This window comes from Spinacia oleracea, chromosome 4 (genome assembly GCF_020520425.1).
Source record: "Spinacia oleracea cultivar Varoflay chromosome 4, BTI_SOV_V1, whole genome shotgun sequence".
NCBI classification, from domain to species: Eukaryota; Viridiplantae; Streptophyta; class Magnoliopsida; order Caryophyllales; family Amaranthaceae; genus Spinacia; species Spinacia oleracea.
Genome location: NC_079490.1, coordinates 18,491,738 through 18,502,368, shown reverse-complemented (window position 1 = coordinate 18,502,368; position 10,631 = coordinate 18,491,738). Strand labels below are relative to the sequence as shown.

Below are 10,631 nucleotides of genomic sequence, written 5' to 3'. Positions count from 1 at the left end.
CTGCATTGATTAACATGATTGAGAGACGCCAGTACGGTGGGGAACCAGGTGAAGATCCGAATCTTCACATACAGTCCTTCATCCAATATTGTTCCACCATTAAGCAAAAGGGATTGACTCCGGAGCAGACTATGGAGATACTTTTCCCGCTCTCTTTGAGTGGGAAAGCTAAATTGTGGATTAATGGGTTGAATCGGGCGGCTTTGAAAATCACTAATTGGGAGTCCTTGGCTCTTGCTTTTTATGTTAAATATTTTCCACCTGAGAAAACGGCTCGTCTGAGGGGTCAGATATTAGGTATCTCACAACAAGCAGATGAGAGTTTGTTCGAGGTCTGGGAGAGATTCAAGGACTTGTAGAGAGAGTGCCCGCACCATGGTTTGGATGATTGGTTCTTGATTCAGCAGTTTTATAATGGTTTGGGTAATGAGTCTAGATGTTTGTTAGATTCAGCTTCCAGTGGGAGATTCATGCAACTTGAGGTACCTAGAGCTATGGAGGTGATTGAGGAGATAGCCATTCACAATTCCCAGTATGGGAATCCTAGAGGTTTATCTAATAGGGGTGGTAAGCATGATTTAAATTCTATTGAACAATTAACTGCCCAATTGACTGCTTTACACTATAAGTTTGATAATATGCAAGCAGCCAATGCTCAATCTGCCCAACCTGTTAGTGTAGCTGCTATGAGTGCCCAACCTGCTACTGTTTGTGAAAGTTGTGGAATGTCTGGTCATTATGCACAGGAATGTAGGAGTTCTGTTGAACAATGTAACGCATTTCAATCCTACAAACAAAACAACCCATTCTCCAACTCTTACAATGAGGGCTACAAAAAACAACCCTCTACTATCCTACAGGAGCAACAATATCTAGAACCCTCACCAAGTCCAACATCCACCACAACAACCATACCAACCCCCACATCAACAATCCTACCAACCACAGAACAACTACAACCAACAGTCTAGTGGACCACCTGGGTTCCCTAGACAACACACATCACCTCCACCACCACAACCTCAAGCCACACAGCCTGACCCTATGCTAGTAGAGATGAGAAACATGATGCTACAAATACAAAAATCTCTAAGTGAAAAGGATGCAAAGATCGATGCTCTTACTGCTCACAACAAGATCATTGATACACAGTTGGCACAGATGGCTACTACTATTGCAGGGAGGCCACCAGGCCAATTTCCTTCACAGCCCGAAAATAGGGAAACTGCAAATGTAATTACATTGAGGAGTGGTAGGGACTATGATGGTCCTTCTATGCCAGTTGAGGTTGATTCTGGGGTGTCTGCTAGTGGTCTGGTTAGTGAGGAAGTCCCAGAGATAGTTATGGATGGTAAGGAAGCTGAAAAGGTAGTCAATGAGAATGAGGCTACAACTGAGGTTAAGAAGGGGACAGATATTCAAGTACCACCTATTGTACTCCCCTTCCCAAACCGGCAACTCAAGAATAAGCTAGACAAGCAGTTTGGCAGATTCTTGGAAGTGGTCAAAAATTTGCAGGTAACGGTTCCTTTTACTGAATTAATTTTACAGGTTCCTGCTTATGCTAAATTCATGAAAGATATTTTGACCAGGAAACGTGCTTTTTGTGAGGTAGAGACTGTAGCTTTCATTGAGGAATGTAGTGCCTATTTGCAAAATAAGTCTCCACCTAAACTTAAAGACCCCGGGAGTTTTTCCATCCCATGTAACATTGGCACTGTATTTATTGATAAAGCTTTATGTGATTTAGGTGCTAGTGTGTCTGTCATGCCTTTGTCTGTCTGTACTAAACTGAATATGGGTGAGCTTAAGGTTACTAATATCACTCTGCAAATGGCCGACCGTTCTGTCAAATACCCCTTAGGTGTTTTAGAGGACGTCCCTGTTAGAGTAGGTAAATTCTATATACCTGTAGACTTTGTGGTAATAGACATGCAAGAGGATTCTCAAATTCCCATTATCTTAGGTAGACCCTTCCTTCACACGGCAGGGGCAGTCATTGATGTTAAAAGTGGGAAATTGACTTTGTCTGTTGGGGATGATAAGGTGACTTTTAATCTGAATAGTGCCTTAAAAAGTCCCATGCTAGAGGAAGAACAATGCTATCGGATTGATGTGGTTGATTTTATTACGCGTGATAACGTCTCCCAAGTTCTCGAAAGAGATCCTTTGGAGGCAATGCTTTGTTGTGAGTCTTCTGCAGGTGATAGCAGTTCTTGGAGTGCTGAAGTGGATGCTCTAGAGTTGGCTCTTGTTGGTGAAGGGTCCAATCCAGAGGGCACCAAATTGAAGAGGTTAGTTCGGCCGGTTTGTCCTGTTAAAGAGGTAAAGAAACCCGAACTTAAGCCTCTTCCTGCTAACCTTAAATATACGTTTTTAGATGATGAACAACTTTGCCCTGTGATCGTCAGTACTGCACTTGATGCAGACCAGTTATCCCAACTTCTTATTGTGTTGAAAAAGCACAAAAGGGCCATTGGGTACAGTATTGATGATTTAAAGGGGATTAGCCCTGACTTTTGCATGCATAGGATACATCTAGATGAAAATCATAAACCATGCATCCAACCCCAGCGTCGTTTGAACCCTGTCATGCAAGATGTTGTAAAAGCTGAAGTTATGAAATTGCTTGATGCGGGTATTGTATATGCTGTGTCTGATTCTAAGTGGGTGAGTCCTGTTCAGGTAGTGCCTAAGAAAGGGGGGACAACTGTGGTGAGAAATGAAAAAAATGAGTTGATACCAACTAGGGTAGTCACAGGTTGGCGCATGTGCATTGATTATAGGCGTCTTAATGTTGCTACTAAAAAGGACCACTTCCCCCTTCCCTTCATTGATCAAATGTTAGAAAGGCTAGCCTGTCACAAGTTTTTTTGTTATCTGGATGGTTATTCTGGTTTCTTTCAAATTCCCATACATCCAGACGACCAGGAAAAGAACACCTTCACCTGTCCCTATGGTACCTTTGCATATCGTAGGATGCCTTTTGGTCTGTGTAATGCACCCGCTACTTTCCAACGTTGCATGATGAGTATCTTTTCTGAGTTTATTGAGTCTATCATGGAAGTGTTTATGGATGATTTTAGTGTCTATGGTACTTCTTTTGATTCTTGCTTGCTAAATCTGACTAAAGTGTTGAAAAGATGTGAAGAGTGCAATTTAGTCCTAAACTGGGAAAAGTGTCATTTCATGGTAACTGAAGGGGTGGTCTTGGGACATTTGATATCTGATAAGGGCATTTAGGTGGACCGAGCTAAGGTCCAAGTGATTGAACAATTGCCCCCTCCAGTTAATGTGAAGGGTGTTAGAAGTTTTCTTGGTCATGCGGGGTTTTATCGCCGCTTTATCAAGGATTTTTCTAAAATTGTTAAACCACTTACCCAGCTCCTCCTCAAGGATGCCCCGTTTGTGTTTACTGATGCTTTTCTTGAGGCCTTTGACAGGATTAATCAGGCACTTATTTCGGCTCCCATCATTCGTTCTCCCGAATGGGATATTCTGTTCGAGATAATGTGTGATGCAAGTGATTATGCAGTTGGGGCAGTTTTGGGTCAGAGAAAGGAAAAGGTTTTGCATGCCATCTACTATGCAAGTAAGACCTTAGATGAAGCTCAAATTAATTATGCTACTACCGAGAAGGAGCTTCTAGCCATAGTCTATGCCTTGGACAAGTTTCGCACCTATCTGATTGGGTCCAAGGTGATAGTCTATACTGACCATGCGGCTCTTAAGTATCTGCTCTCAAACAAAGAAGCCAAGCTCAGGCTTATTCGATGGATATTACTGCTACAGGAGTTTGATCTGGAGATTCGCGATAAAAAAGGGGCTGAGAATGTTGTTGCAGATCACCTGTCTAGATTGAGATATGATGACGGTAAAGTGTCTACACCGATTGATGATTCATTTCCGAATGATCACTTACTTGCACTTGCCAGTCAGTCACCATGGTTCGCAGATTTTGCTAACTACATTGTAGGGGGTATTCTTCCGGCCGATCTTACATATCAACAGAAGAAGAAATTCCTACATGATGTTCGGCTCTATTTTTGGGATGACCCTTATTTGTTTCGTGAGACTGCTGAAGGGTTGTACAAGCGTTGCGTTCTAGAATGGGAAGTCCAAGGTATTATCAGTAGGTGTCATTCTTCACCTTATGGTGGTCACCATGGACCGGCAAAGACTAACGCTAAGTTGTCACAATGTGGTTTTTACTGGCCTACTATGTTCAAGGATGCACAGGCTTTTATTATGGCTTGTGATGCGTGCCAGAGGGCCGGCACTATTTCGAGGAGGTATGAGATGCCACAGAACGGGATCCTTGAGGTTGAGGTTTTCGATGTGTGGGGAATCGACTACATGGGACCATTCCCATCGTCCAAGGGTAACTTGTATATCCTTGTTGCTGTAGACTATGTGTCCAAGTGGGTGGAAGTCGTTGCCTCACCTGCTAACGATGCTAAGACGGTCATTTCCCTGTTCAAGAAGATCATTTTTCCTAGATTTGGGGTTCCGCGCGCTTTGATTAGTGATGGAGGGTCACACTTCCATGAGGAGCATCTGGATGCGCTCCTGCGCAAGTATGGGGTTTATCACCACACCGGGCTAGCCTACCACCCTCAGACGAGCGGTCAAGTTGAGGTCTCCAACCGGGAGATCAAATCTATCCTTGAGAAGGTGGTGGCGAAGTCTAGGAAGGATTGGAGCGATAAGCTAGATGATACTCTATGGGCATACAGAACCGCCTTTAAGACACCTATTGGTACCTCCCCGTATCGGTTGGTGTATGGCAAGGTGTAGACACCTACTTTTGTCCCCATTCCCGAAAGGGAAGGTTCGATGATGAGAACATAAATCTCCACTTGGCAACGCATCTCCTATAAAATAACGAATCTCGATCACCCTTTTCATTTCAGCCAAACCTGCTATTTATAGAAACCTGCTAAAAATGGTAACTGCCGTAAGAAGTAGTTGTTAAAAGTGGCAAGACATAAAAGATAGAAATCTGTCAGAATTAGGTGTTGCACTCCAACATAAATCCTAAAAGAGATAGAATTTACAAAAGGAATTCTGTTCCTGCTATAATTCGGAAATAAGAGTTACGTATTAATTAAATTCCTAACGAACCTAGAGTTCGTAACGGGCCCAGACGCATTCCGTCATAAGTTGATACGCAATAAGAAACTCGGATAAGTCTCAAAAGCTCCGTGATTAAGAGTCCAAATCTGACAAAAGGCTCGGCCCAGACCCTATTTTCAACGCCTGGGTCTGGGCGCCGAAATCATCGGCGCCCAGCCCTAGGCGCCGAAAATACCTGGGACGGATTCTTTTCCTAATCCGTTTCGTATTCATATTCCTAAAGATCTATCTTTCTACGCCACTTTTTCCTATAAATAGACCCCTAAAGCCGACGTGAAGACAACAGACACACAATTCATAATCTGAGTATTGACTCCAACCCTAAGCCTAAGCCTCACGCTGCGAAATTGATCCCGCGTTCTGTCGCAATCGGCCCAAAAGTCGAACAGAACGTATCCTGTCCCTTGTAGCTGATGAATTAAGCCTAAATACTGGAACACTGCTCAGAAACCCGAGATTCGTTAAATAAAAGAAGAAATAGCAAGGCCAAGTGGTTAGTTTTCTGAGAACCGTGACGCACCTCTCAAGGGTGCGTCGTAATGTGTCCCTTCGCATGATTTAATCGCTTTCATCACCCTTTTATAAAATTGTTAAACTATTAATTTGATTGATCTATCACGCCTAATAAAGATAATACCTTGGACAATTGAACTATCATGCTAGGTACCTTAAATCAATCTAAACAAGATAATCACGATCGATTTAGTATTATGTGTTGCATATTGCTAAAATCAATTCAGAATAGTTTAATAGTTAACGCATGTCCCTTCAATTATTTATGCTGAGCTAGTAAGGATAACCTGCCTCTGGAGTTATCGATGAGCACTCCTCTCGGTAGTTACAGTCCCCCGAACTCTCAATCTCTGCCCTGCGGGTGTACGTTGAGCGATCCACACACCAGGGATCACAAGGGAACCAATGGCCGTCGTGGTCGAACATAATTGCACTCCCTTTATGTCACGATAACCGGGTTTTGTCAGTTTTTCTCATGGTCGTTAAAAACTGAATGGCGACTCCTATATTACTAGTCGATTGGGTGTAAACTCACAGGAAATCTAACTACACTTGATCTGACGACGTCACGCCCACAAGGGACGAGGTCATGCATTAGCCTCGTGCTTTTTCGACCCCCTCACACAAGGCGTGTCACTTACCAGTAGAAATGGCGTACAAGGCTTATTGGGCAATCAAACAGCTCAACATGGATGCAAAGTTAGCCGGTGAGAAGCGGTTACTTCAATTGGCTGAGCTCGATGAATTCCGACTACAAGCTTATGATAGTGCCCGGATTTATAAGGAAAAGACCAAAAAGTGGCACGACAATCACATTTTGCATAGAGAGTTCGCGGTGGGCGACAAGGTTCTACTCTTTAACTCTAGGCTTAAGTTATTTCCTGGAAAACTTAAGTCTAGGTGGTCTGGGCCGTTCACCGTGACTATGGTAAGCAAGTTTGGGTCTGTTGAAGTAGAGAATGATAATGGTGAACGATTCAAAGTTAACGGGCAACGTCTGAAGTTGTACCATGATGGGGCTACTATAGGAGTGGTTGAGGTCCATCACCTCAATCCCTCCGCCTCATAGACTGCATATTCAAGGTAACAAGGTCGAGCGGGATCTAGAAATAAACCAGCGCTTTGCGGGAGGCAACCCGTATTTCATTGCTTTCGATTGTTTAGTTTTATTTTGTGTGTTTTGTAGCTTATCCTTTGCTTTAGAGAGGTGAGGAGAGGGTATTTTTACTGCTTTGGGCGTTTGACGTTGTACAGGATTGGCTCTTAAGTGCAAAAAGTTAGAAAAATGATCGTAGAAGGACGTTCGCATATCGCCCGCCGGGCGACTGCCGCCCGACCGGGCGCGTGTCGAAAGAACTCGCAAGATCTCTTTTCGCCCGGCGGGCAGCCTGGTGAAGGAAATAATGCCCTTGGTCCAAGTATACATTCTATGTTAAGTCTAATAAATGCGGTTCAGTATTAATTAACAAGTTAATAATTATGTGAGATCAAGTGAGCTGAATGCCTAGCTAGAGGCCGCTTCAGTTCAAGTGGAATTAATGATATTAATCCACAACTTACTCTTGACTGAACCCGTAGGGTCACACAAATAGTACGTAGACGGATCAAGTATTTAATGGCACTAAATACTCTATCTATGGATATTCGGAATCGACGGATCTTGGTTTCAGTGGGAGCTGAGATCGTCACAAGCAAGAAATGAATACTCCGGAAACGATGATATTGCCGGAAACGGAAATATGGATCGTATCGGAAATATAAATATTATCCAAGTCGTAGATGTTGCCGGAAACTGAAACATGGTACGTATCGGAAAATATTATCGGAAATGAAAATATTGCCGAAATCGGAAATATTGCCGGAAACGGAAATATTGTCAGAATCGGAAATATTATCGGAATCGGAAAATAATTCCGGAAACGGAAATATTAAATATTTGTTCGAAACGGAAATTAATTCCGGAATCGGAAATATTAAATATTGTTCGTATCGGAAATGAATTCCGGGATCGGGAATTTAATCGGAAGCGTATCGTACGAATTAGCATCGGACGAGGCCCGCTAGACGAAGGCCCAGCACGAAGCCAGGCCATCGCCCAGCGAGCCGCACGCACCAAAGCACGCCTCGACCAGGCCCAGCGCAAGGCCAGGCCCAGCCAAGGGCACGCGCGCGCGAGAGCACAGCAGCGTGGGCTGTGCGCCTGTCGTGGGCCGCAAGGCTTGCGCGGGTGCACGGCTTGTGCAATGCTTGTGCGGGAAATCCTAATCCTATTAGGATTTGTGCAAAGATTAAAATCCTAATCCTATTAGATTTGTTTTGTTATTTAGAGTCCTAATAAAGTTCTAACTAGCAAATCCACATCCTAGTAGGATTACAATTCCTTTTCCATATTCCTATAAATAGGTGCCTAGGGTCACAATTTATGGGTACGATTGAAGTATTCAAAGGGTAAGTTTTTAAAATAAAAATCAGCCATACACTTGCAAACACTAGCCGAAATTCCTAAGCACCTTAAGGGCGATTCTAGTTGGTCTAACTTGAGGCGGATCCGGACGTACTGTGGACTATCTACGGAGGGACGACATTTGGAGTCCTAAAGACTTGTTCTTGTTCGGTTCGGGTGCAGCTAGGGAAGGCACGCTACAACATGTATGCATCTATTTTATGCTAAATTATTATGTGTAAATAATATGCTTTCCTGGCTTTATGGTTTTTCCGCATGATTTATGAATTGTCATATGTATCATAACCTAACAGTGGTATCACGAGCCTCTTATTATTTTCATAATCTAAATTGCATAAACATGGTTAAATATTACAAATTTGCAAGAATTAAAAGGGGTGATTAATTTTCGTAATTGTTAATTAATTGCAAATTGCGTTTATTTAATTATACGTACGCAGTTTTTCGGCAGTTTCTTCGTTACTCATCCAAATCGAGTGATTTTTGTGTCAATTCCGCATGTAAAAGGCATTCTAAAATTTTGACAAAAAAAGTTTTTTTCGGCCGAACCCAGAATTCTCAACTTCGAAGCCTAACTATGACTTTTCGAAGGTTTTAGTTTTTCGAACGCAAAATTTCGTAAATTTAAGATGTTAAATTAAATATTTGCGATTCTTGTTGATAAATCTTGAATTTTTGATTGACCTACTGTATATGTTTAACAAGTTTGAATGCCTAGCCTTGTTAATTATGCAATCTAATTTGTAATTATGATTAATTTGTTGAAAATTGGAATAATTTAGAATTAATTTGATTTTCATAATTAGTTATAATTTAATTAGATACCTATGATTAAAAACCACCATAAAAATTGTAAATTTATGTTAAATTTAAATTTTTATGACCTAGACTTGAATCCATGTTAATCGGAAATCAATAAATTAATAAAATTTTCGATTTTTCGCCCTAAAATTATGAAATTAATATGATTTATTAATTTGTCATTAATTTTGAAAATAAAATTTTTAATTTTTATGCGATTCGCTCATATAACTTGCACGCACAAAGCAATGGACGCTACGTGTTACCCTTAAGGGGTGTTGTATAGTGCGGGCATGCGACGACGAGCAAGGGAGCTCGTCGCCCATGCGGTACGAATGCAGCGAGCAAGGGCATGGTGCATGAGCACAAGGCAGCAGCCCTGCCTTGTGTCGTGGGATGTGTGCAATGGGCGTATGGGCAAGAGCGAAAGCAAGGCACGAGCAGTCGCGTGTGGGCAGCAAGCGAGCTGCGCCACAACGCGCACTGCCTCGCGCAAGCGTGCGGAGCCTCGCGCGCAGCGAGCGCAAGCTCGCGTGCGCCGAGCGCTGTGCCCAGCGATGGTGAGCAGCGTGCGCGTGCGACGAGCGCTGCGCCCAGCGATGGTGAGCAGCGTGCTTGTTGCGACGAGCGCTGGCGCGCGCCTTGCGATGGAATGCAGCAACGATGCGACGCAGCGCATGGGCTGCGCGCACATGGCCAGCGATGGATGTGTGCATGTGGCCCATGGCTGTGCGTTGCGTGGGGTTGTTGCGTTACGATTAGATTGTTTTAAAATTTTAATTTGAAATTTTCTGTTTTCGTAATTTTAATTAATTTTAAAATTAATAATTTAAATTGTTTTCTAGGATTTTAATTTTGAATATTATAATTATAATAAATTTCATTTATTCTAATTATTTAACTAAAATTAAAATCATGAATTAATTTAAATACGACTGAAAATAAATTAAATTTGTGGATTCAATTATAAATTTATATGAGCTTTAAATTTTAATTAAATTTGTATGTTTCCGGTTAGACTAGAAATACATTTTTATGTTTAAAATTAGTAAAGCATATGAATTTATTGGTTTAAGTGGGAGCCCTTTTAGTCATAAACTCTTGATTAGGTCTACAAATCCTTAAGGTTAAAACAACTTGATTAGAATTAATAAGGACTGAATAATTGGTAGATTATTGGTGCCCTTGATTAATTGCTGCAAATATTTATGTGATGCATAACGTGTTTTACTAACCAGCTATATGGGCCATTCATGATAATGAATGGGTGAATGGTATATATTGTATATGTACTGTTTTGCAGGTTATGAAGTGACTAGTATGGCCCAAATAGGATAGAAAATATGGTCTGCGTACCATTAATTTGAATGTAAATGGTCTAAAGTACCAAAATTGTTTTTCAATTCAAATATGGTCTGCTTACCATCAAATAGTTGTAATTAGTTTAATTATAGCTTATCCTATTTGAAGAAAATGGTGCCTCCCACGGAGATTTTCGAGACGGACTTTGAAGTTGAAGCTTCAAGATGAAGTCGGGCCATACTAGATCACATTTATCTTATGCATGCTTTAAGTTATTTATTGCTTTAAATATGTCTTAATTATGCATGAGATTGTGGCTTGATTATGTTGCATGATTAAGGATTTTAGTTCACTTAAAATCTAACCAACATATTAAGAGCCTTAAGTTCCAAACTTAAAAATTGAGTTAAAAGGT

General features: G+C 41.6%; 1 non-coding gene across 1 annotated transcript; it reads right to left on the bottom strand.

The window, feature by feature from the left end:
- Positions 1–275: 275 nt before the first annotated feature.
- LOC130460212 (small nucleolar RNA R71) lies at positions 276–382 on the bottom strand. The gene has a single exon (XR_008920151.1). It is a non-coding gene; the product is annotated as a small nucleolar RNA R71 (small nucleolar RNA).
- Between the last annotated feature and the right edge of the window lie 10,249 nt (positions 383–10,631).